At 38.3% G+C, this 27,937-nt stretch overlaps 1 pseudogene; it reads left to right on the top strand.

Annotated features, from left to right (window-relative positions):
• Positions 1–7,460: 7,460 nt before the first annotated feature.
• Positions 7,461–27,924, top strand: LOC143382976 (putative PDZ domain-containing protein PDZK1P1 pseudogene; annotated as a pseudogene).
• Positions 27,925–27,937: the final 13 nt, after the last annotated feature.

The raw sequence follows: 27,937 nt of genomic DNA on the forward strand, positions 1-27,937 counted from the left end.
TGTCCTCCTTTTCCTTACTGATCTCCCCTATTACTAGGACCAGAAAAGCAGCAGCTTAAATACTGAAACAAAGGACAGCAGCAAGAACAGCCCTAAAGTCGTTTTCCCCGCCCTTGAGGGTGGTGGTAAGGGGTGTGCAAGAGTAAGTCACTGCCACTCAGGGCCATTGGGAAACCAGACTCAAAGAGAAAGGCTGACTGAGACCTTGCTGCCAACTGGGTGGAAGGCACAGCCCAGTGCCTCCCTCACCAGGGGAGGCTGCCTTCCCCAAGCCCTCAGCACACAGCCCCAGGCTCCACACCCACTGCACCACAGTGCCAGCCATGGCTGCCTCCGGGATGTCTCATGATGGGAAAGCGCAAAACATAAAGCTGTCTTGAGCCACTAATTTTACCAAATCTGAATTAATACCTGATGGAATATTTGCTTCCTACCTTTGAGATCCTGGACAGATCACTTGACCCCTGAATGACCTAGAGGCTCATGGTAAGCTATGAATTTCTTCCATCAGGTAAATCGGGATAGTGTGTCTATAATCCCAAGTACTGTGTTGGTCTAAATGAGGTTTCAGATATTACAATGAGCTATCAGCGCCTGTGGATTGGATGACAGAGGCTTGGAACGAGCTGAGCAGGCTGCCGTGGGGAGCTGGCAGGGAGCTACTGTGTGCCCTGCCTACTTTTGGTGTTGGCACGTTACCCAACATCCAAACAGGACGTTTCAGAGGACAGACAAAAATTCTAGTAGCTTCACAGCGGTGAGGAGCACATGGAGACCACGTCACCCTAAAGGCTCATCTCCTCCTGCCTCAGCAGGGGGAAGCTGAGGTTTTTTTCAGAAGGAGAAACTCCAAAATCGAAACAAACGAACCCCACAAGCCCAGGCAGATGTGCAATGCAAATTTCTAGCGGACATACTTGGTTGTCTTGTAAGTATAGAAAAAATATGCCACAAAATGAGTCCCATGCTTCAGAATTTCCTCATCTTCTCTAGCCCATTCCTGCAGCCCACACCTCCCCTTATCTCCCATCCATGCTGTCACCCAGCAGTGAGGAAATAATGATCAGCAACCAGTCTCCAAATCCATCAATCAGACTGTCTGTGTTGGCTCTCTGCTGTCTCCTTCCCACCCACTCCCTAGCCAAAGCCTGTCCTTGTAGCACACTCCAGCTCTGGAGTAAATTAATCCACATGAACCCCGGAGGGCAATCTTCCAGATGTCACAGCAAAGCCCCTGCTTCTGCATGGCGGGTATGTAAAGGAGCTCTGCGCCCAAGTGCGCGGCACTGAGTCACCCAGGAGGGTGCTTCTCGCCTTGACTGACAACCTTGCTCTTGTCTCCATCAAATTCATGGTTTCTGTGTCTATACACACAGTAAAATGTACAGAAAAAGTGAGCAAGTCTTGGAAAATGTGAAAGAAACTTCCGGTGAGTGAGAAGGACTGAATAATATTGAGCCATCTGATTTCAGTTTCATTTGGATAGAAAGTAGCCACACGATGGAGAGTTGAGCATCAAGCTACCAAATGTGTGCTATGCAAAACATGCTTTGCTCCGTATCATAGTATTTTCCCATAGAATCAAACGTGGAAGAAAAAAACACAGTAAGTGTGTCCTCTCATGGGCGTAGATGTTAATAGACTCTACCTAGATTAAAAAAAAAAAAGTTAGCAAATAAGATGGCTTTTACAGGTTTTATGGTAAATATCATTCTACTTTTAAAAGTTAATTTCTGTCTGTTTCATAAATACTAACTTACTTTAGGTACCGATATTTAAAAATTCCTCAAAATACAAAGGTATTGACTTATTGTTAACTCTGCTTTCCTAAAATCTGTCCTTTTTCATACACAAATGGGGATGACAGACACCATTGATTTCGAATTTGAGACGTGGTTGCTCACTTGTGGCTCTTTTATAACGACATCTTGCCTTGAGCAGGTAGGAAAAAAGAAAAAGCCACTCAGGAGTAAAGTCTACTTAATTAACTGCAAACACTTCTCAAGGCCATCTTTAAACACTTGTACTTCATTGCAAGACAGAGAAAAGATAATTAATAAAAGAGTCTCTCTAGGAAAGGAATTAGTCAGAAATAACTCTTGGTTACATTTTCTGGCACTGACGACATCCATGGTGACAGGAGTTGGCGGCCTCCGTCTGCTGTCAGTCTGAACGTCTGCTCCCCAGAGGCTTCTGAGACTGTCTTGCTCCTTCCAGGCTGGCAAGAAAGCAATCACCAGCTCCACTGAGCAGAGGGAGCAGCGCGAGTGGTGTTGGTATGCACGAGTAACTGAGGGGTCCCCCACCTGCCTCCCTTTTTTCTTTTTTTTATTTCATAATTTATGTTGGAAGTTTATAAAGCAGTGCATTTACTCAGTGAGAGTGCTTTAGATTTCAATTGCTCCTTCTATTTCATTAGAAGTGGAAAAATGGGTTCACGCTTAATAACTATCTGTGCAACTCATTAATTTAGCCACCTATGATGGCAAAATTGTTTTGGCTTTATTAATGAATTATTGCTTATCAGGAGGTGTAACATTTGCCTTAAGTTCCAAGAACAATATAAAGGAACATGGCTCATTGTGTTCTGAATGGGTCTTAGTTTATGCTGCTAAAGTGAAATGGTAGCTTACTTTTCTCTTTAGTACTGTGTTTCATTAAATGCACATACACATACATAAACTTTTATATTTATGTCAAATACAGTAATACATGAAAAAGAATGAAAAAAAAAATGGAGATGACCCCATGGAAAAATTCAGTCTAGAAAGAGACGGGAAGTGGTTCAAAAAATATTTATGACCAGGTTTCCAGAGACCCTACCTTTAAAATCCCCAACACATATATGTTATTTATAAGCAGGAAAAAAAGTATGAGATCTTAAGATTTGTATTTTACACAAAGCTTCAATGAATGGTCTTTAAGCATTCTTGCCACTGAGGGTGCTGGTATTGCAGGCATGAGCAAGATGATCAGGGTTCTGGAGACAAGAGTTTCAGAACAGCAGTGTGGCATTGGTGGCATGAGGTTAAGCCATGGACTTGTCACCAGAACAGTGATTCACTCTGCCCAGGAGGGGATACCAGGGGCAACACTGTACGTAAGGAGACATGCTGTTTACTTGCAAGAAATGTAAAAAAAAAATGTTGGGCAGAAAGAGATACTGAATGGTTTCCCACACATAACCAACAAGGTCCCCCGTGCTGCGGTGGGGGTATCTACGGCTCAGGGAAGGAGGGTGGTGTGGGTTGAGTTGTTGAATTACAAACTCTGGGCAGAAGAGCAATAATGGATGATAATTTCTCTAAAATGTATGACTATGGAAATTTGAAGAAAGCTTAGAGGTTCAATTGGAGAGGGTGGTCAAATGACAGAGGCCCTGTGTTGGGGACTCTCAAGCCACCCAGAATTATTTGTTTACAAATGGAATAGTTTTTTCCTACTTACTAATGACACGAGTCTTCTTTCCTCATAGGGGACGTTGCCCATATGTCCCTTGTCCTGCTCTTCACCTGCTCTTAGTGACTGGCTGGACTACAATGACACTGCAGAATATGTGCTGACCACTCTTCTCACGGAGCACCCTACATTTATTATCCATCACCCTCTGGGCCTTCATTTTTTATGTATTCACTTGTTTCCACCTTTCCTGATTTTTGTAGAGAATAAATTGCAATAAGGCAGAGACCTTGTTTTTTTCTTGGATTGAATCTTTAATATTCAGCAATTACTATCATCTGATTTGTGCTCAGAAATTATTGATTTATAAAAGCAAAATGAATACATTTTTTAGCCAAAATAGGAGAGTCACATATTAGCTCTCTAATAAATATGCAAGGTAAAAGATATGATGTGAGAAAAAAATTGATTGGGGATATACAAACAATATAAATAAATCAAGATTTATGAAATGAGTAGAACTTTCTCAATCAGCTTGTACCCCAAAACTGTATATACCCAGATGAGTTTATGGGTGAATTCTTGCACTTGAAGTCAAATAGCTGACCCCCATGCTGTTTACACAGCTCCATGGCACCCAGGGAAATGATACCATCTGAGAGTATTTATAAAGCAGTGCTATGCTGGCCAAGGATGGCACAAAGATAATATTTTGTATATAAATATTGATACAAAGTTGTAAATAAAATATTAATGCTTACAGTCAAATAAAACATCACATGAATAATACAACTAGATACAATTTATCTTGGCGAGGTAGAAAAGTTCAGAAGTAGAACATTAAATAAAGTTATTTTATAAAGCTAACTAGTTAGTCAACATAATACATATAAGAAAACTTTTATTGATTCCAAAAAGAGTATCCACAAAAAACGTATGACAATAATGTGAATGGAGGACCCTTTCCAGCACCATGGAGCTGGGACCTTAGTGCAGAAGGCATGGCCACGTTCTCAGAGGGTGCTGAAGACAGGTAAGAGAGAACATTCTTTCTCCATCAATGCAATGTCAATGAAAATACTTAGCAAAGCAGGTACAATATACATGATCAGAAGAAAATGTACAGAGGGATAAAATAATTGTATAACAGGATATATTTTGTTTGTATGGTGGAATACTGTAAGCACAATTTCTTAAATTTAGGTGGATCTCAATGAAAGTCACACAATTAAAAATGGTTAAGCATTCATTTTGGAGCATACTCGTCACTAGGTGATTTGGAATAATAAAACACAGCAGAAGGCATCATGTTTTGCTTGCCTCAAAGAATTTCTATAATGTGAATCATCAAGTAATGAACCATAATTACATAGGTTAAGGACATATCAAGAGCAAAGTGTAAATGCAAGTTGATGAACATGCTTCATCTCCTGAGAGTTCAGTTTTACACTCGTGAGGAAAAAAAAAATGACTCTGTGGCCACAGCTCACTTTTGGTCATTGTCACATTAAGCTACATTTAAGGATCCAGCAGTAAAGTGTGAAGAGCAACATGTATGTACAAGTCCACAGAGAGGTTGGGCATGGTGTGCGGCTACTGCAGCTCAGGAAGGTCTGTGGCAGGAGTGCTCTGGGCCTGATGAAGGAGGAGAGTTAGGGACATACTGCAGAGCATAGTTGTGCCATGTGCAGAGGGCACTGGGAACACATGGTTCTCCATCACTCCTTTTGAGCAGGAAAAAGGATGGAACTGGAATGCGTTATGTTAAGTGAAGTAAACCAGATGCAGAAAATCTAGGGTCTCACATGTGGAGGCTGGAGAGGAAAAAAAACAGGAGGAAATGGGGGAGATTCCGAGAAAAATAGAAGGAAGTAAGGCAGAAGAAGGGGTAGAGGGAGGTACTGGAAGTGAAATCAACCACATCATGTTGTATGCACGGACGGATGTGTAACAAGGAATGCCACTACAATGTATGATTGTAAATCACCAATATAATTTTTAAAATTGAAGAAAATAAAAATTTTGAATAGAAGGTCATTAAGCAAACATAGGCTGTATTCAGTTACTTATGTTAACTTGTGCTCTTGATATATGGGCATAGTGAACTGCCTGGAAGGATGCTTACAAATTATCATCATTTGTTATTCATTACAGATAGCCTTTCATGTATTTGCTTTATTTTGATTTTTTCCCTAAATTACACGATTTAAATACTTTTATTCCAATAGTCAGTTTTTTCCTCTCAAACATTTTGTTTTTTACTTTTGTTACAAAAAGGTAACTGATTTCCATGAAGACTTGAAGTACACTAAAAATTCCTGTATCCCCATTTATTGTTTTTCTTCATCTTGTATATTATTTTATAAACATATGTCACTGATGAAGATTTGACATAGACATTCTTGATTGGGTTTTGCTTGTTTCTCAATTTTTATAATCATGTTTGTTCACATTGAATGTAGTGTTTTCACACTGTGTGAAGGGCTCTCTTTCTTACTGAGATCAACACTGACTTGCCTATGGGACTTATAATATTTGGCAAAAAAGACAAGTGAAACAATCACTACATAAATATATAATTACATCAGCAGGTAATTTTAAATTTCAGCTTTCATGTTATCCCTAAATGTCAAAGACAATTTTGATTTAATATTAAAATGACCAATTAAGTGTGTTCCATTCCAGCTATCTACATAAGAAATCTCATAAAATCTCCACAAAAGCAGTCTGAAGTAAACATTAGCATTCTCATTATATGATTTCCTGGGACAGAGATGTCTCGGCATCTAAGCAATGCAGTAAGCCATGGAGCTGGAGTTTGAATTCAGGGGCTCTGACCAGATTCTACATTGGTAGATTATATTATTGTTCCCAATTCTTTACTTTCTTGCCACATACCCTTAGAGTAGGTGACAAAAACAAAACTCAGCTATGATGTTCTCTGACCAAAGTACCAGGAAGACACAGAACATGAAGATGAGAGCGAACTTCAACATGTGCCCCTTTGCTTTCCCTCTTGCAGTTCTCCTAATGCTCTGAGAACATAACCTGGAAGAGTCCCTGGACCAAGGAACATGAGGACATTGGGGAAGCCTGAGCTGCTCCCACCAGCTGGAGGTGAGCACAGGCACAGCTGGGAAGAAGCCAAGCCAAGGGAGACCTGTGGATAGAGAACAAGGTCACTGTAAACCAGGGACATGCTGAGGTTCATGCACACCAAGGACCCATCCAAACCCGACATGCTGTTGGCTGTTCTATCTCAGCTCTTGCTAGATGTGTTCTCAATCCAATACATAAACACAAAAATCCTCAAGGCTACAATTTATGATACTATTGTGGACAATTCTATTCGTTTTTCACATTTGCAAATAAAAACTGATAGTAAATTAAAGTTCTTTTATTTATTATTTTTGTTATAAACTATAGAGATGGAGTTAATATTGATTCATGTGAGTCATAGTATGTCATTTTTGTACTTTTCATAAATTATACCTATCTGAGAAAAAGTTTGCAAAACAATTTTTTATACTTCTACATTAAGAATGGCATTGGTATGTTACATGAGAAAACAAATGTATGTTCTCATTGTAAAAGAAAATTAGCAGAAAACGTAACTGGGAGAGTCTACAGACAGGAGTATACAAACTAAGTGAATCTGCTATTGGCTCATTTTGCTAACTTCTTACCTCACCTCTTATATGTCAGCTTTTGTTTTGCAAAACTGAATTACCAAGAGAATAGAGTGTCCCTAGATTTCACCTTATGCGTGTGTCACCTTTTCCGAGTAATCCTTTTCCAAGATCTCCTAATTGATTTCTGTCACTGAGATGAAACCATGCCAGCAGAAGTGCACCCCTCCAGGATTTTACATTTGAGAGTTGTTTGAATAGTTAGAAAATTTATCAAAATCTGAGAAAATATGGACATACATGTTTGGATTCTGAGATCCAGTAAAATAAATAATGCCTTCCTTTCCATATCGAGTTCATAACAAATAGAAAAATCAGTGGACGAGCTAATAGATGGAATAAATCTGCTGTAATTTGCAAATGGAAGGCAGGATGGAAGTTGTGAGCTCCTCCTCCTACCTGGAAGAAGAGCTAGTGACACACACAACAGGTGAGTCTGACCGATCTCCGCATGAACCTTTTACATGCAAAAACTGATGTTGCTGAAAACTATTCAAATTGGAATATTAAAAATGTAGAAATATTAGAGGCAATAAAAGAAAGCTTAGAGGCAAGCAAAAGTTTAAAATATTCTTGAACAATTTTAAAAAGATTTCTTAAAGGGCTAATTAGAAAAGTCAAAAGATCTCCAACAGGAAAATGTGAATATGTGGAGAAGACGTCATCATTTATAAAGAAATGTTCAAAACCACAACACCAAAAAAAAAAAAAAAAAAAGTCCAGCCTAATTAATAACCAAGAAATGATAGATACACATGAAAATTAACAAAATATAAAAAAATCAAAAAGTAAAAATGACAAAATAATAGTATCTGTTACTAATCAGCAAGTAACTAAATAGGAATATATATGGAGTATAAATTGACATAAACATTCTAGAGTAATGAACTGCTAGTACACAACTTCTTCTCAAAATCTGACATAACTTTCAACCAATAAACCTACTTTTTCAAAAAGAAACAGTGTGTGTATAAAATATTAATCCAAGATTTTTATTATAAAGCACACTATTACAGTAAATTAATATCAACTTACAGCCAACAATATGGTTAAATTGTGTTCCTTCCATAAAATGAGATTAATTTAGCTAATTAAAAATGATATAGTGGGACACTTATGTACATAATAATATTAAGTAGAGATACTTTTGGAAAGATATGTTTTATGCAGTATCTCTTTCCTGGTATTATTTATTCTAATATGCCCTCTTCAGTGCATGCTGAAGTTAGACCCACCAAACTTAAGTAGTTAGATTCCACCGACAGTTTCACCTTTCTTAGGAAGAAGAAAGGCCACTTAGCGAAAGGGCTCCCGCCGACCAGCAGTAACAGGGACCAGCTGGCCGGCTTTCTGGTCCCTAGTCTGCACCGATGAACAAGGAAAGCTATAAGGACGCTGGGCTCGTGGGCACCGGGTTCTTGAGCCTTTGTTTCCTTGGCTCCTCTTTGTTCCACCTTGGCCATGTGGTGAGGCCACTGCAGACTTCAAGGGAGAAGCAGGGCTCAGAGGACTCTGAGTGGGCCGGGTGTCCTCCAGGATGCCCAGGGAAAGGCGGAGCACACAGACCGCTGCCCTGCTGCCGGGTCTCCACTGTGTTTGGGAGGACAGGCTCCTGTGGACACAGCCTGGCTAGTTCCCTGGAGACCCCACCACTGCTGCGATCGCTTCTTCCGAGGCCCACATGCACACTTCTCAGATGGTCTCCTGGACGTGGTGACCGCCTCTCTTAGTTAACCTAGTCTCTCACACATTCTTCCTGAAAGCATTCTGCCTACGGGGCTTAAGTGCTGCCTGTCCTCCACAGAGTCCTCTCTTCTCAGCACTGGATTCTTCCGAGGCCCCTGCAGAGTGCATTTGCTGAATGGCAGCGTGTCCTTTCCTTCTAGAGCACTTGTTCCCTGGTCAAGATTACCATGCCCTTGTAGTAGAAGCATCGTGTGTGGCCATTTGCTAGGAAGGCATAAGTAATTGCTGTGAGGATATAAAGATAGATAAGGAGCCTCTCAGTGGATAGGGATGCTACCCAAGCAGGTAAGGGTGACCCCAGATGGTTGGTGATTCAAACTCTGATTCAGTTTTCTATTTTGAGGGCTACTTCTTTCATAGCTAATTATCTTGCACTTATTGGAACTTAACAATATGTCTAAATTTCATTGATGTAATTTCTAAGTCAGAGTCTAAGTTTGATATGAATGAAAACTTTGAGGAGAACCTAAAGGACCAGACCCTTTAACTTTGGAAGCCATCTTTAGTTGAACAAGAGATGAACAGAAAACAGTATTCACTTTTAGGAGACATACGGTGAAAGCACACATTTGATGGGTTTGGGGACTCAGAGTAAAACACACATGGGAATTGAAGCTTAGAGAGTGGTAGCACTGTTCCAACCCTTTCCTGCTTCAGGAATTCGCTGGCCTCAAGGAGCATAACACATGAAATAACCTGCATCACATTTTTAAACTCTAGATATAGAATTGAATGATCACCTCAGACTAGAATGCCTGGAAGCAAAGAAAAACTGTGTCGGAGTGAGTGGTTAGAAAACCGGCCTCGGCCCTGTAGTGCTTGGATAGCTAAGATGGTCCCCAGAGCCCTATATCCTCCTGTCCCCAGCTGTGCGACTTCTGCTCCCCTTGCATGGGGTGTAACATAAACCACACAGAAAAGCAGCGGCGGTTCACTCTGAGCTTGCTGCGGCAGGGCGTCAGGCAGCATCCCCTCTGTTTTGGCAGAGGCTCAGAAGCAGGCAGGCACTGAGCGCTCCACATGGAAAGGGGAGGCCCCCGCTTCCCTGGTGAGGTGCACTGGCATGGGGGCCTGTAGCCTGGTGACAAGAAGTGCTGCCGCCTGCGAGATTGGCTGGGGGTGTGGAATCAGCTGTCCCTGGTCGGTCACAAGTTTAAACATGAGAGAATCTGTCAGCTAGTAATCTAGTCCCGGCCATGTGGGGCTGATCAATACAGAAATGACTCTTCAGTTTCCAAGGCTGTCAGTGGAGACACCTGTCTTGCTTCTTAGAGGTTGGACTATAGATTGGCTTCCTGTACTTTTACAATTGTGTGTGTGTGTGTGTGTGTGTATATTTATATGTGTATAATTATGATTATAGAAAACTGAATCATAGTATATAACTATTTTATAAATATATATGTGTGTGTGTGTATATATATATATATATATATATATATATATATATATATATATGGCATGATGTTTTGACCCTCGTATGCATTGTGAAATGGCTAACACATGTGTCACCTCAAATACCTATCTTGATTTTGCGTGTGTGTGTGTGTGTGTGTGTGTGGTGAGAAGGGAGGTTGATTTTCTGGGGAAGTATGTGCATGGTGTGGGTCAGAGTCCTACTTCTGTAAATGAACTTGAACTGTGCAGATTCTTTTCACCATGGAGTGAGGCAGAGCTGATGGCATCAGCTCCTGGGAACCAGCTGCAGGGACTTAGGCTTCCTTCTTGCTAGCACACGCCTCCCCTCCTGGGCAGGAGGAGAGCTACCATGTGCAGGAGCTCCACATCTCAAGAAACTGCAATGCCTTGCTCCATAGTCAGAGGGGAAATATGGCCCTCTGCCCAGCGGCCCTTCAGGAGGGAACTCCACCCAAACCCACACATGCAATCTGGATCCACTTTCAGCAGTGCCTTCACTAGAGACCCTGGGCCTGGAGGATGATTTGATTGCAGCCCTGGAGACAATCAGGAACAGACAACCTGTCAGGGCTATGGCTGAATGCTAAAGAAGCTTTGTGATCATAAATGTGCATTTGTCTAAATTTTGTGTTATGTGTAATGTCCAAATGACAACTAACGGAAGTACTGCTTACTCTTTTAGAGCTTGAGACTTTTGAGTCCCAATTCAAAATTGTGTCTACTATTAAAGGAATAAAGTCCTGTGTGTGTGTGTGTGTGTGTGTGTGTGTGTGTGTGTGTGTTTCTTCTGTGTTCAGAAGACAAGGCATTTTAATAATCCTAACCAGAGATTTCTGCCTAAATTAGTAAAGAAGTTTTTGGTATTGGCTTTTACTCATTTGTTTTGAATGGAAGCGAATGAACCGTTTTCTGAAAATTCTCAATTCATTCAACAGTTGAGTTTGTGCATAATAAACTGCTGCTCTGTCAACCCAGGTGCTACACTTTTCAATTAACTTGAAACCATCCTTCGGGTTCAATCATCTACAGGCTCTGACAGGGCTACGTGTCTAGGTCTTTAATAGAGACATAATGCAGAAACTATGGCTAAGCCAAGGTATTCTGAAAGCCTCACATCTTTCTCTGTCCAGTTGCTGATATTTGTTTGGGCCCCGGAAGTGGAAATAAAAGAGAGGAAACAAATAAGGAAGACCCCAAATATGATGGACTTTGCAACTTACATCCTGAGAAACCACAGGATTTTCCTGAGTCATAACAGCTATTTCCAGATTTTTTTTTTCAACAAGGTACAAACAAAAATCCTAAAAGGATACATAGTAGAAAAAAAAAAAGAAATAAATGCAAAAGTAATTCTACTCTAAGGATACAAGGCAGTTCTCTTTGTGTAGTATGAGTTCAAGATAGAGTAAGCACCTAAGGAAAGCTATTTATAGAGCTTCATACTGCCCCCTGCAACAGATGGACAGGCAGAGGGGACAGTTTTCAGTTCCTATTCTATCTGATGGTGGATTTGTCACATTTGTGTTCAGGTTGGCACTAGTTACTCTATGATCCCGGGAGGGGAACTAAAAAGGGAGGTGAATGGTTCTTCTAAGAGGGGAGTGTCAATTAGCAAAGACATGTTACAGGAGACCAACAAGGTTTATCCTATCATTGTCACAGCTTACTGCCTGAAGAAAGTGTTTAAAAAAAAGAGAGAGAAAAAGAAAAAAATAAAGAAAAGCAGGTTTATGCAATCACACCAACAATCCAAGATGTTGTCAGAGATTCAGAAAACAATGACGTTCTGTTCTGGAGCGCCTCCTGTCTGTTCATGCCTTGAAGGTTTGGTCTCTAACGCAGCATTGTTGGGGGATGGGGGTCTTGGAAATTGATTGGACCTTGAAGGGCTCTGACCTCATCATAATAAACAGGACTAGTGGGAGGTGGTGGAAAATGTACACAGGTGGACACTGGAGGCTGACGGACTCTGGCGTGAGCTCTGTCCCTTTTTCCTTTTGTGGGCTTCCTGGTGCCATGAGCCAGCGGCTTGCCTCTGCCACAGCCTCCTGCTGCCATGTTCTGCTGCAGTGAGACCTAAACCAACGCAGTCATCAGACCATGGTCTAAAACCCCTGCCGCTGCAGGGCCCAATGGCTCTTTCCTCCTTTTAAATGGTTATTGTCTGTCTGGGTCACAGTGATGAAAACCCACCAAAATAACAGTCAGTCAGAATACCTGAAAAACTAAGGATACTCAATAATCAGAAAATAAACAAAACAATAGAAAGTTTCACATTTCATGAAATCCAAATAGACGCTTTATGAAAATAGAATATTGGTGACAGAAAGTGCATGGGACTGTCAAAGATTCCTTATATAGGCAATTAAAGGTAGGTAACATGTTAAAAAAAAGGAATTAATAAAAATTAAATCATTTTTCTTTGCAAAGGACACTTCTGATAAATAAAAAGGTGGTTCACTGAAAAAAGAAGCACACTTCTGACAAATATGTGTATCCAAACTATGAAAACAACTCTCATAATTTAAAAAAAAATGAAGTCAATCTAGTTACAGATGGCAAAGTATTTAAGTAGAACTCTTAGACAAGGCATTGTACAAATGTTAAAAAGCCTATTGGATAGTATTATCACATTATTCATTAGAAATGTGTAAATTAAAGCTACTTGGAAAAGAGACGGAAAGTTTATCATTAATTAATTGTGTATATACAAACACCTTAGCCCTTCTACTCCTCCATGTTTAGTCAAGAAAATTTATTGCATTTGTCCATGCAAAAATGTGTATATAGATGTCCAGAGAGTTTTATTTGCAATTATCAAAAAACTGAAAGAACTCAAATGTGCATTAGTAGGTGAATGAATGTGTGTGTGTGTATGTGTGTGTGTGTGTGTGTGTGTGTACTGCATGAACATATTGGAATACTCAATAATAAAAAGTAAAAAAAAATTGTGAATAAGTCAAACATCAAGGGTTAATCTTAATGCGATTATACTGATAGAAGACAACGTGTAAAACTTACAGATGTCCAGATGATTCCTCTATGTAAAATAATAGAAACACATTGGCCCATAACTCTGCTGGAAGTAGATGAGTGGCTTCCTAGGGATGGCAGGGATAAGTCACACCATGGGATAGCATGAGGGTGCTGGATATGCTTATAGCTTGACTTTGGTGACTGTTTCTGGGGTATTTTCATGTGTCAGTGCTTACCAAACTGTTCAATGGAATGTATGAAAATCCAGATTCAAAACACTCTTTCTATAAAGACCAGAAGTTTGTGGTGTTATTGATAATTCCTTAGAAGATTATCCTGACATAGGAATGGGGATGAATTTCATGTAATACTAACTAAATTCCCACCTACGTCAAGTTCATAAACAGGCAAAATTAACATATGGTGGAACCAATCACAACAATGTGTTCTGGTCATGGAATGACTGTGGGATCCTACCCAGATGAGCAAAGGCTGTCAAACACAGCTTCCTTATCAAGGGAGAGGCCTGGTAGAGAAATAAGGAAAAAGAACTGAATTTCACACTTGAGATCTGTGCTTTTCCTGGTATGAACTCATCTCAAAAAAAAAAAAAAAAAATCCAATTCCATATTCCCTTAACATAAATGGAACTCACATTCTATTTTTTCCAAATAAATAATTGTCATAATAAGAATACACATTTTAATATAATGCTGATATGAGATTTTTCTGAAATTAAGTATTTTTGCATATTTCACTAAATTTGGAAGATACTTCAAATTTCAAAATAAAGAACATAATATTAAATGAAGAAGGCTAAAAAAAGAATAATTTAATTTTAGAGAATAAAGAGCTTTCTTCTTATTATATTGTAATATTTTGAAAGTTGTAATCCCTTATGATTTCTTTGGAAAATATGATCGTTTTCTTCCCCAAATGTTCCAGTACAATGTGTGATTTAGACTACCAGAATATTCCTGGTTGTATCTAGTTGATTTGAACGCCGTCAGATGCTTGGGAAAGCTGATTATGGACCTAGGATTGCAGTGAAATGCAGAATGTACAAAGAAAGTACTGGCAGTTAAATCTGATCTGTTAAGCGACCGCACAGGCAGTGAGCCAAGCTTCCTTTATTCTAGCAAGGCTTTGTTCAGCACCACACTTTGTACATTTTTTCCCTTTTATTTAAGGTCAGAGAGTTCACATTCATTGTTACTTTTATTTTCTAACATTTGACTTCTACTTTTTTTTTCTTACTTTTTCTCTTCCTCCTTCTGTGGCATTTGGCCAGGCTTTCTATTGAAAAGTTTGAATAGAGTTGTAGAGGAACAAGAGAGAAAATGGGAGATTGCACCACTTGTGAGAGGAATCCCAGGGTGCCTCTGCTATGGAACCAACATATTGATTGATTTCTCTACTCCCAGAAGTCTGTGACATTATTGCACCATTTACACCCCAAATGGCAAGTTTCTGCATTCAAGGGGCATTGGCATCACGGGTGCACTTTAGTAGTATCCATAGCTCTCACTGTGCAATTTGAAATATACCTCAACAAATAGCTTCCCCAATAAAATAGCAGAGGTAACAAGCATATATATGTATCTTGCATGTATTGTTATACATCTTATGCATAATATTGGTGCACCAATCACTTCATACTCTAAATAGCTTGTTTACATTTTTCTTCCAGTTTCTGTTCTTTCAATGTATTTTTAATTACATTGGTTAACTAACACCTGAAGTATAAGTGATATATAAATAACTGCACTTAACTAATGCATATTCAAATATATGTGTATATTCATGTTATCATCACCATATTCACCTCCAAAAGTTTACTTGGGACCTTTTGGGGGTTTTTTGTTGTTGTTTGTATGTTTTGGTGAGAACACTTAATATGAGCTATACCCTCTTAATTCTTTGATTGCACAATAACTTACTGTGAACAATAGAAACTATGATAAATAGAATGGATCTGGAACTTGTTCATCCAGTAGCACGGTAAGTTTATGACTATTAAACAACAACTTCCCAGGCCCTAATAACCATTTTGTTGTCTACTTCAATACATTTGAAATTCCACATATGTGAGAGGAATCCTGCAGCATTTGCCCTTCTGTGATTGACATAAGTCTCCTAGAATATTGTCTTCTTGGTCTAAAAATGTTGCTAATAGAGGCTTATCATTTTAAAGGATAAGTAATATTCCATTGTACTTATATGTCCCACCCTCTTTATCCACTCCTGTGATGATGGCTATGTAGGGTATTTACAAGTCTTTGCTATCTTAAATGATGCTGCAATGAACATGAGGATACAGGTATGTCTTCAGAATTCTGGAATTGAAACCCCCAGTAAGTAATGTGAATGCTGATCATATGGCAATTTTATTTTAAGATTCCCAATGAACATACATATTAATATCCATAATAGCCACACCACTCTTCATTATCCTCAAGAGTTTATGTGGATTACAATTTCTCCATAATCTTGTCAACTCATTATCTTTTTTTTTTTCATAGTAGCCACTGTAACAGGTGTGAGGTAAAATCTGTGGTTTTGATTCAAATTTCCTAGATGATTATTAATTCCTAGCATTTTTTATATAGCCACTGGAATTCCCAAAAGTTCCTTGTAGAAACTCTTATAATTCAATAAAATAGCAATAAACTCCCTCCCCAAAAGGGAAACATTTGAAAGGATTTCTTAAATTCTCAAATGCATTCAATAGATTTATACTTTGAAAATATTATTACATATAATAACAGAAAACAAAGAATTAGTTATTTTAATAATAACAGCACCAAGATTTGCTATGTAAATGGAAAAAGATACTCATAGGAAATCAAGGAAATTATACAAACCCTATCATCATAAAGAGTTAAACATTTCAGATTGGAATTGTGAACTCATAAAATATTCATGGCTCTGTCCTCTTCACTGAGCATATTTAAAAGCTAATGGCACAACTAGCAATGGCCTCCCTGCACTCCCACTATGGTCTCTCAGTATTGCTCCCCATTAAAGGAACTACTGCTCCTTAGAGAAATAGCTGCTTCAAGGTCTCCTACTACAATTTAAAAAAGATCTTGGAACATCTTATACAGCAGAAGACTAGGGAATGCAACACAGATTGATAGGTCACATCCATCCAAAGTGACTGCTGTATTCCTTTGATGGTGACTTCAAACACAAAGGAATGGAGGAACCTGGATTCACTAAGGTCAGACATGTGTTTACCACAGATTATGATGCTCTGGTAGTAATAGTCCCGTCGTGTATTATGAACTTGTTCACTTATTTTAAAAGTTATTAAAACATCAACTGATTATTTGAAATCTCATAAATAAGTAAAATAATCAAGCATTTACCATGTCTGTTTTTATATATTGTATTCAGATAGCTGCATCCTTATTCAGGGAAAGATTTCTATAGAGAATATTTCCAACTAAATCATTTCACAGGAATAAGAACATTGAAAACTCACTGTAAGGAAAACAAAAGGAGACACAGAGACAGGATTGCAAGGGCAGAAGGGCAGAATGGGCGAATGTCCTTTGTCCAAGCTGCCAACTTTATTTATACAATATGTTACCTTAGGTCATTGGCATCAGCAGTCCATTATTTTCCATTTTGTCATTAGGCAGGTTACAGATTTAGCAACATTATGCAGTTTATTCCTCAGTTACATACTATAATTGCAATGTGCAACGTAAGGAGCTCTGTGTAGCTCTCAAAAAAGTCCATTTTTTAAAGTTACTATTATGTGAACAAGTTCAGGTGCAGTGGAGCTTGGTGAAACATTGTGGTTGTCTTAACAAATGAGTTTCTTTATTTCCAGGAGCTGTGTGCCTGAGATCAAGGTTGAGGCACAGCTCTAATACAGAGCTTCCTCATGTAGGGCATTGCTACAGCAGCCAGGCATTTCCTAGCAGCTAGGCATTCTGTGCATTTGCACAGAAACTTCCTTAGCCACCAAGCATGCCACAGTCATGAAGCTATCAGGCACCCCAATCCCAAACATAGAACCCTTACAACTCACCACATTCCCAGTACTTATGGACTATAACTTTACCTACTGATCATCAATGAATTAGCTAGGAATACCTTTGCATTCACACATTTGGTACAGAGTTTAATCTTCTGTCCTTCCCCCCATGCTTGTCTAGTGCATTATAGTTGTACACAGTGGTGGGATTTGTTGTTACATATTTGTACATACACACAATAAAACAATATAATCTAGTGAATATCATTCTTCTGTGTGTCCCCTTTGATGGGGGCCAGTGGTTCTCAACTAAAGTCCATCTTCAGATACCAGGCAAAGATAAAGTCATCACTGACCTCAGAAAAATCAAAGAAAAAAATAACTGGATGCAGCGTATGTGTGAACATGGGTGTGTGTGTTCATGTAGATGCGTGCATGCATTTTTCCATATCAATATGTGTGCCCACCTGTGAATAAAAGTTAAAACTGTCTTTGGGAGAATTATCCTTTATTCTGAAATTATGCATTTTACATTTTTGGCATTAAAATCATCCTTATTTCATAAAATGATGATTGCATTATTTTTAATAGCACCATTTTAAATAATCATATTTGGGAAAATTAAAAGATTGATAATACTCTGGAAATATTAGATATAATTTTCACCAGAATTTTTAAAAATATTTTATTTTAGTTGTAGTTGGACACAATACCTTTATTTTATTTTTATGTGGTGCTGAGAATCAAACCCAGGGCCTCGCACATGCTAGACAAGCGTTTTACTACTGAGCCACAACTCCAGCCACTCACCAGAAATTTTAAAATAAGGAAAACCAGAGTGATGTGAGCTGAAATTCACTCATTATCTTAACTTCACCAAAATTACAGTAGATTATTATACTTTCTTATTAGAAATAAAATTATTAGAATGAAAAATACTCAATAACAACAAATTGGGTTTCTGGCCTAAATTAATTCATCCTGAATCTAATCTAATATAGCTATTGGGTTCCAAAGAGGTAGATGATATAAAAGTGTGGAAAACAAAGTAGAGAGGATTTTCTAAGAAAGTAGTCATTTAAAATTGTGAGAGAATTCAATGTCAAAATACCCAAATTTCTCCAATTAATCAGTAGCTTTTGCAGATTTGCTAGGATGACATGATTTGGAAAAAACAGGTGATAATCAATATAAGAATTGACTACAGTTGTGTGACCATCCTCAATCCTATTTGAAGAAAAAGTTAGGAAAAGACATTTTTAGACAACTAAGGGTATTTGAATGTGAATTGATCATTTTATGTTATTAAATAATTCTAATGAATTCTAAGTTGAACATCATTAATATGTGATTAAAATATGGACATTTTTGGTGAATGCATTTTTCATTAAGTAATTGATACAAGGCAATAATTATACAAAAATCACATATTATATTTATATTTCAGCCCTATATCTCACCTAAAATATCAGGAACACTACCTATATCCAATAAACAGGATTTTAGATGCAATTAGCACATTTATATTTGTTTAGACATTAGCATTTAATGAAGCCATGGAACTTCACCCTCAGATTCTTAGCTATGGTTACTATATAGCCATGACTAAGATTTTAAAAAATAACCATTGTATATTCTTATAAATACTACATGAATCGGAGCATATTAGGGATGTATGAAATATTTATTCATTTACTCACATTGGGTCATTTATTCAACAGCTATTGCCAAACACTTTGATAAATTATGTGAGAGGTTTTAAATATACGAAAACCTGAAAGCAAATATTTTAAAAAGCCAAAAAAGAAAGAAAAAGGTTTTTAATTATGTTACATTTTTTGAAGTGAAAAATTGGAGAGTGCTCTATCTGAGGATTCCAAGGTGCTGCTACTTGGAAATATGCTTTGAAGGTGCATCATCGAAACTGTGGAAAACCGGCTGGTAAAAGAGAAGATGGGGCAATTTCTTGGAGAGAGAAGTGTGTGGGCACACTCTGACTTAGTTTGGGTGAATGTGAAATGTTGGAGTCTGTAAACAAGTCTGGATGGTGCCTGGCAAAATGCCAGAGGGAGTGGTTTGTGAAGTAACACCAGCGAGCCATTAAGTGTGGAGATTCCTTATTGGTTGACTGCTGTATCTAGTTTATGCTAATTAAGATAAGCTGTGTGGAATGTATAAGTACCTCTGTTGTCCTACAGTAAACGGCTCCCTCTCCTGCTGTATCAATCTACACAAGTTGTTCGTCACCCCCCTGGTTATTTTGCTGCAGCCGGACTGCGCCAGTGAAAGAAGCCAAGGGACAAGGACTTGGCTGTGAGATGTTTCTCTGGGAGGCGATTCAGGTCAGAGACAGGGAGAGAGCGCAGAGGAGAAAGAGAGGAAGCAGTCGGCCCCTCACAGCGCGTGGCCCACAGCAGGCACCCGGAGGACAGTGGGGCTCACTCCACCTTAGAGCTCTGAGGAGCTGTGGATAATTCATCACAAAACTTCTCTGGACAATGGATGGCCTGAGTATTTACTGATAGATCCCCTGCCCCTTTAGGGGATTCCTCCAGCTATGGGAACCAGTCTGACCTTCCATGCCATAAATGCCCAGAAAGCAGAGTCCTGCACGCCAGCAAAATCTTAATAGATCAAAGCCACAAGGAAGGCTTCAAGAGCGAAGCCCACAGAAGGGCGGGGTCTGTGAAGCACAGCTGGACTCGAATCAGTCAGGTAAAGAAAGAAATGTTGGCACCCATAAGCTCCCCTGCATCCCTCCCACCCTCCCACCCTGCGCTGCTCAATCCACTTAGAAATCACAGTAAGTGCCCTCTCTCCCTAGCTCTTCGTACCAGTGCTAGACTCACTAACAGAAGGAACAAGTGGAGACTGAATAAGAGGAGAGAGAGAGAGGGAGAGAGAGGAGGGGAGAAGAGGAGAGCAGAGGAGAGACTGTGGGGTCATTGGGACCAGGCCAGTGTCGGAAAAGGATAACCATCTCTTGTTGCTCCTCGCCCATGGTTGACCTTCTGCTGCCTGGATTGTTTTCCTGCTAGGTGACCCACATCTTTCCCCAGAAGAGGGTTAAGATTTGCTAATCTAACTGTTGGTCAACAAATTCTGTGATTATCACTAGGCAAGGGACCCCAGAGTATGCTGCAGGGTATCCCGAGTTACAGACCTCCCCTTAGTACCACAGAAGTTCATTCTGGTTTTCTAAACCACTGTGGTAATGCTTCCCTTTGCCTCCTGGTCTGCCAGCATGAAGACTCAGTGTTTCTACGTGGGAATCATAACTTGAGCTACATCAAAACACTTTTTGAGAAGTTTTTCAGACACCCTCACACCCAACTGCCAAGAGCCACAATTTAGCAAAGTCTAGGGCGAAGAGATGGATTGGTGGTAAGAGGCATTGTTACTCTTCCCATCTTCATTTTCTGGTTCCTTATAACATGCTGGAGCCCAGCATATTAGAACACTGTGGCATAATCCAGCTGGCACAGTCAATAGTCATTTCTTTTAAAAAAAATTTTTTTGTAGTTGTAGATGGACAGAATGCCTTTATTTTATTTCTTTATTTTTATGTGATGTTGAGGATGGAACCCAGTGCCTTATGCATGCTAGGCAAGCACTCTAACACTGAGCGATAGCCGCAGCCCCTCAATAGTCATTTATTAATGTATCATATTTGATGCATCCAAGTGATATGATAATTATTATAGTCATTGAAACTTACTCACCTTGAAATAGACTTCTTTGTTGGAAGACATAGTCATAGGATCCAAATATCAGTATACTGATTTCTTTGAGCTCTCTGATTATTGTGCTGCTAAAAATAGTGGATACAGTACAAATTCTGTTCAGAGTATAATTGTTAATTTTTATAATCAATTTTCCCTCCATAGTGGAAACGTGATGTAGTCAACCGGCCATTTAGTGGCAGGATGGTATTCTAAAGAGATGGTGCCATTTCCCATCTTGATGTTATTGATAATCCTCCAGGTATGCAGCATCAGCATTAGAGGGCTAATCTGATGGAGCATGCACTGCTGCTTTCATGAATGTCCTCCTTTGCAGCTGTTGGGACATTTTGTGCATGGGCCTTTTGCATAGCTTTGGGAGACTAGGGCCAGCTCTGGATGACATAAATTAATGGAAACACCTGGACAACCTGTGACATGGATGCCTCTTTTATAAAATGAGGTATTGTAAGCATGGATGAGACCTTTACATTCTCTGTTAACTTCCATATGTCTTTCCATTTGCCTCTTTCCTAGTCTTCATTGATCCTCATTTTTAAATCTCTCTACTTTGATGTCACAATCTAATGGTTCTCTATTAGACATGATTCCAGGTATATTCTAACCTGAGGTAGTGTCTCTTGATAAATGATCTTGGTAACTACGTTCACAGCTTAGAACCTTTCCCAGCAAGAGTAAGTCCCCTCTTATTATGCAGGTCCACTCATGAGCTGGGCAGTAGTATTGTATCCTTACATGGGTAATAAAGAATAATAAAAGTCTAGGGCCACATGGCTTTATTGATGAACATATTCAAACATTTAAATATTTACTGATCCTTTTGAAAGTCTTCCAAAAGGAAGAAGAGAAGAGAATACTTGGTAACTCATTCTATGAAGCCAGAATGATCCTGTTGCCAAAGCCAGACAAAAATAAAAAAGAAAACTAAAGAAGAATAGCTTTTATAAATATATATGCAAAAATTTTCAGCAACTGGCCACACTGAATCCACCAACATATGTATTAGGTTGCTGTGATGAATACCTGAGAAAAGATTGATTTAGCTCATGGGTTCAGTCCATGGTCAGCCAGCACAATCACTTTCAGCCTGAGGTGGAGCTGAGCATCATGGCAGAAGTGAGTGGACAGGAAAGCTGCCCACTTCAAGGCAGCCAGCCAGCCAACAGAGAGACAGCATAGGACCAGAGACAAGATATACCACTGCAGGCCTCAACTCCAGTGACCCAATGTCTCCAAAGACGTCTCACCTCCTCAGTCTCCTCCACCTCCCAATAATGTCATTAATGCACTGATGAGATCAGAACCCTCAGGATCTTATCACTTCCCCAAAGCTCAACCCCTGAACATTGCTGCACTGAGGACCAAGCCTCCAACACGTGAGTCTTTGGGGGACACTGCAGATCCAAACCTTAACAGCATACGGATTATATAACAGAACTAAAAGGGATTTATAGCAGGAATGCAAGAGTGGTTCAACACACCAAAATCAATGTTCGAAGCCATGTTAATAGAGTGATCAGGGAAGAAACTTCCAAGGCAAAATTACCTCACTTAACACAGAAAAAAACCTCCTACAAAAGCCAACATCTTTTTATGATAAAAGTACAAGGATAAAAGGGAATTTCCTCAATTTGACAAAGGATAGTTATGAAGAATTCACAGCTAACATCATACTCAAAGATGAAAGAATGAAAGAGCTGCCTTTAAGATCAGTGAGAAGACAAGGGTGTCTATTTTTACAGCTTGTATCCTGTGGGATATTAGAAGATCCAAGAGAAAAAAATCTCTCTCTCTCTCTCTCTCTCTCTCTCTCTCTCTCTCTCTCTCTCTCTCTTAACCTAGCACAATAAGACCTATGGGTCAGTAGGACAGAATTGAGAATAATTGAGAAATTGAGAATCTCTCTCTCTCTCTCTCTCTCTAAAGAGAGAGAGAGATGGATATATATATATATCCATATATCTCCAAATAATTCTTTAAGATATAAGAAATTCACTAGAACTAATTAACACATGCATCAAGGTTGCAAGATGTAAGGTCAACATAAAATAATATGTTTTTTTATAAACCAGCAGCGAATAATTTGTAAAATGTAATAAAACCTTCTGTTTATAATAGAACTGGAAAGAATAAAATAAAACACCTAAGAATAAATTTAACCAAGGAGGTGAAAGGCTTTTGCACTGAAAACTACATTTCTAAAGATAATTAAAAGAAACCTAAACATAAAAAATAAAGGTAACTTGCTTTCTTTCTTGGATTAGAAGAATTAGTAACATTAAGAGGCAATACTCTCCAAAGTTATTTATATATTCAGAAAAATCCCTATCAAATATCTAATATCCTTTTCTTAGAAATGGTAAACCTGATGATTTCATTCACAGCAATTTGAAGTGGGCATGAGAGCAAAAATATTAGTGAATAGAAAAGTTAGAGAAATCATACTTCCTGATTTTAAAACTTATTGCAAAGATAAATTGATCAAAAAGCTGTGACCTAGCACCATAATACCTATAGGTCAATAGGATAGATTTGAGAGTTCAGAAATGAATTTTTGCATCCATGACCAATTGATTTTTGACAAGTTTCCAGGACACTGGGGGAAGAATTGTTTCTTCAAAACAAGTGTTGAAGAAAATGCACATTCACATTGAAAGCATGATATAAAATCCCTAAAACAAACAACGCGCAGAAATTAATCAAGTGTGGATCAATGGCTACAAAAGTTTTAGTTAAAAATATGGGGTCATGACCCTGGATTTTGCGTGTTTGTGGCATCTTCAATGACATTTGTAGATATTATTTTCATCACTTTGTTGCCATGAGTAATATAGTTATGAAGTATTAAAGTTAGGAATTCAAGCTATTCCAAATGTTGTGATATCTTAATACGTGTATTAGAAAAACATAAAGCTAAAATATAATTATCCAAGCTAAAGTATAGAGGATTACAAATTAAGAACATTCAAAATAATGCACTTTTTAAAAATAATTACATTCTAAAATTGCAAAACCAAATATTTAGAAGTTAAAATATGTAGTTAAAAATTTCAAAATGCACATGCTGCTATGATATTTTTGGCAAATTTATCAACACATTTAAGTTCTTTTCACCAACATTCATGAAAAGACAATGAGAGTAGAAATGTCATTCTAGGCCAACCCAATTATTCAGTCTTTCTCAAATTAAATGTTGGTGTCAGGATTTTTCTTTATATTCACAATCAATTGAATTAAATTAGCCTTTAATCATTTTAATTTATATCTGGTGTTCTCCTCTGTGCTTTTAAGAATTGCACAGCAATTATAAAATGTGAATTCATATCATATCATAAAATGCAATTTTCCTTCTTTTCCTATTTTATGATACACTTTTTAAACATTAAGCTATCATGAAGTTAATGATACAAATGTATAAATATTGACAAAGTTGCTATGTTAAATGTAAAATACACATAATAAAATTAATATTGTAATCATTTTGAAATGAGTAGTTCAGTGGCATAGAGTCAAATTACTATGCAACCATCACATCATTTGTCTATACAGTGTTTCTCATTGTGCAACACTGAAACTGTGCTCACCAGATTATTCTCTATGCATCCTCCCCAATCCTGGCACCTGCCACTCTACTTTTCTAATGTGTGAATTTCACTGCTCAGGAAATGGAGTATATACCATTTGCCCTTTTGTAAGCAGTTTTTCATTTAGCAAGATATTTTAACTTTTATTATGTTGTGGCATGTGTCAGAATTCCCTTTCTTTTTAAAAGCTGAATAATAATATGAATAATAAATTGATAAAATTCTCATGACTAATTTCACATGTATACATATATTATAGCAGACCCACTCACATGTCAGTAAATGGTTGGTTTGCTTCTTTTGTGTATTATAAAAAATGCTGCTCTGAACAGAAGAACAAAAACACTGTTTTGAATCACTACTTTCAAATCTTTTGAGGATGTATGTGTTGGTAAAATGTGTTGTATTCACCTCTGATCAAAATTTAATAGTATTTGAAATATATAATAAGGCTCCAGAATATATACCTATTGAGTTCATATACTTTATTCTATTTATGGTTATTTATGAATTCTTCTAAGTTGATGACATATTTTTATGGATTCTCTTAATCTTTTAAATGTATTATCTTGAGCTCATTCCAAGAACAGTCTGTCAATACAAGCTTCTCCTGTATCAATGCAGTAATATATCCTGTATAAATACTTTAAATTGCAAAGTAGCCTTAAATTGCCATTGAAAACATTCACACAGTAAAATATGCTGGTAACACATTTTCCCACATCCTTCTTCTCAAAACTGACAATATCTCATTTCACATATATTAATTTCTTTACAACTTTAACTGTATATACTCAAAGATTTCTGTTTTCAGATTGCTTTGTTACCACTTTTGCTCAATGACCCTGCTATAATTTTCTTTAATAGCAATTATTTTCTTTCTTAATTATAATTGAAGTAAACTTCAAAGGTAATAATTTACTGCTTTTGCCAATTTATTATTATTCTAACAGTTTCTTTAATGCAATTGATAAGTATTAACAATTTTTACTTGATTCTTAGACCTTCAAATGATGATGCCAAATTCAAATTTTAAAAACTAGTGTTGTTTACTTAAAAAAAATCTAAAAATTAAAATATTCTTCTTCAGGGTTCAATCCCTAGCACCATCAAAACTGGGGGAAAATGTCCCATTCAATGCATTCTTCTACACAGCATATTCTTTTCACTCCTACACTTTATTTTACTACAATTAACAAAATTAGACATTTAACCTCATCTTAATTTGGAGGGTGTTTCAATTTTGAGATTAGGTGAAAAAAAGTTATTAAATAGTGATATTCAAATTGCATCTAGTATATTCTAATACACTTTGAATTTGCTACTTAAGTAGGCCGACATGTGGCAAATGAAATTTAATGTTGACAAATGTAGAGTAATGCAAATTAGCCTCAGATACAATAAGTAACAGATAAAAAATTACAGGTAATTGAAATGATGCATGAAGACCTTGGAAAAGACCTTCATTTGCTTCCACACTTTCAATAATCTTCTCCATTGAAAATAAACTCAGTGATGGTTCTTTAAGTGTCAGAAATTAGAAAGGCAAGAGTGTAACAACCTTCAGTTCTACACTAAGAAATGTCTGATTGAGAGGTCAGAGGACAAAGAGGAGTTTTCCTGGAGCCAATGAAATGAAGCATCTATGTCCAGTACCTAATTGAACAAGTGGGTCCAAACCTCAGGTGAAAGTCACCCTTGGGGAAATAGTAAGTCCTGGATAATGGCCTGCTTATCTCCAAACATTGCCACATTGGAACATGGAAAAACAGAATTGGAAGAGCAGATGCACAAGAAATGGAGAACAAGATTTTTACTGCAGTTAAATATTCTTTCCAAGGGATTTATCCATTTGTATTTTTCACCACAGAAACCACCTCCACTTTCAATCCCAGCCATACAAACCAGAAGGGCAAAGCTATGGATTCTTCTTGCAAATTGAGGTAGATACTAATGCCCACATGGTCCTGGTGATTGAGTACCATAGACCATCAGAGAAGGCTGGTCTTCTGGATGGAGACAGAGTCCCTAAAATCAACAGTATCTTTGTTGCTGGCGGTGGATCAGGTTAGGAAGAGTAGGAATTCAGTGACTTTACTAGTTCTGGATGAAGATTCCTATGAGAAAGCCTTAAAAAATGGGTAGACTTGAAAGAGTTGGGTCAAATCCAGAAGAAACTGGGCTCAAATGATGAGAAACTAGTCCTTGTGGTGAATGGAAGAGTGGAGACTTGGATCCAGCCACGGCTCTGCTGCCTTGTGAAGGAGGGGAACAGCTCTGGCGTCTCTCTAAAAAGTGTCCGAGGTGCAAAGGAAGTGCCCATAACTGGTAACACACTTCAGGGTGTGTCTATAAAAACTGGTGGCCTGGTTGATGATCACCTGAGAAAGAAATGGAAAGAATGTGGAGAATGCCAGCCACCAGGAAGTGGTGGAAAAGGTGACATCAGGAAGCCATGTCCCATTCCTGCTTGTGGACAAAGAAGCTGACAAGTGTCGAAGTGAACAGAAGGTGCAATTCCAAAAGGAAACACCAGCTGAAAACTCCTGCCCCACTGGGCCTGAGTTGTGGTGAGGAAGAGAAGCGCTGGCTGTGGATTCTATCTGAAGTCAGGCCCAGAACAGAAACAGGCTGCAAGGACATAGATTCTGGAAGTCCCACTAACACAATTGGCTTGAAGAACAATGATCTTGTAGTTGCTGTTAATGGTGAAACCCTCAAACATGAGTGTGGTGGAAATGATTAGAAAGGGTGGAGACCAGACTTCACTGTTGGTGGTAGACAGAGAAAGGTAACATATAGCACTGGCTCATTTTCTCCATTTCTCTACTATCAAAGTTAAGAAATGCCTCACGGTTCTGTCAAAGCGGGTCCAATCCCTATCCCTGGTCCTCTGTAGGTCTCAAGTCCAGACACCATAGAGGAAGTAGCAATCATAAGCCTACATACACTCCGCAGGCCGATTAAAGATTAAAATGGCTGGGGTTTTCTCTTAAATGTAATTTTGGGGTCCACCTGGCTCATTCATCAAAGAGGTACACAAGGGTGGCGCGGCTGATGTCTCTGGGCTGGAGAATGAGGACATCATCATCAAAGTGAATGTGGTAAATGTGTTGGATAAAACCTATGAGAAGGTAGTGGACAGAATCCAGAGCAGGGGGAATAATGTCACACTCTTTGTCTGTGGAAATAAGGACTATGTTTACTTCTAAGCTAAGAACATTCCTATTGTTTCCTCGATGTCCAACCAACTGGATGTCTGCCCTGATTCCAAATAAGAAATAATGGCAGAGTCAAAGCAAGACTCACACATGGCAAAAGATGGAGCCCACAATACTGCCTCCAATTTTTCTTCCAATTCTGAAGATACAGAGATGTGATAACAAGAAACAG

This window comes from Callospermophilus lateralis, chromosome 17, assembly GCF_048772815.1.
Source record: "Callospermophilus lateralis isolate mCalLat2 chromosome 17, mCalLat2.hap1, whole genome shotgun sequence".
NCBI lineage: Eukaryota > Metazoa > Chordata > Mammalia > Rodentia > Sciuridae > Callospermophilus > Callospermophilus lateralis.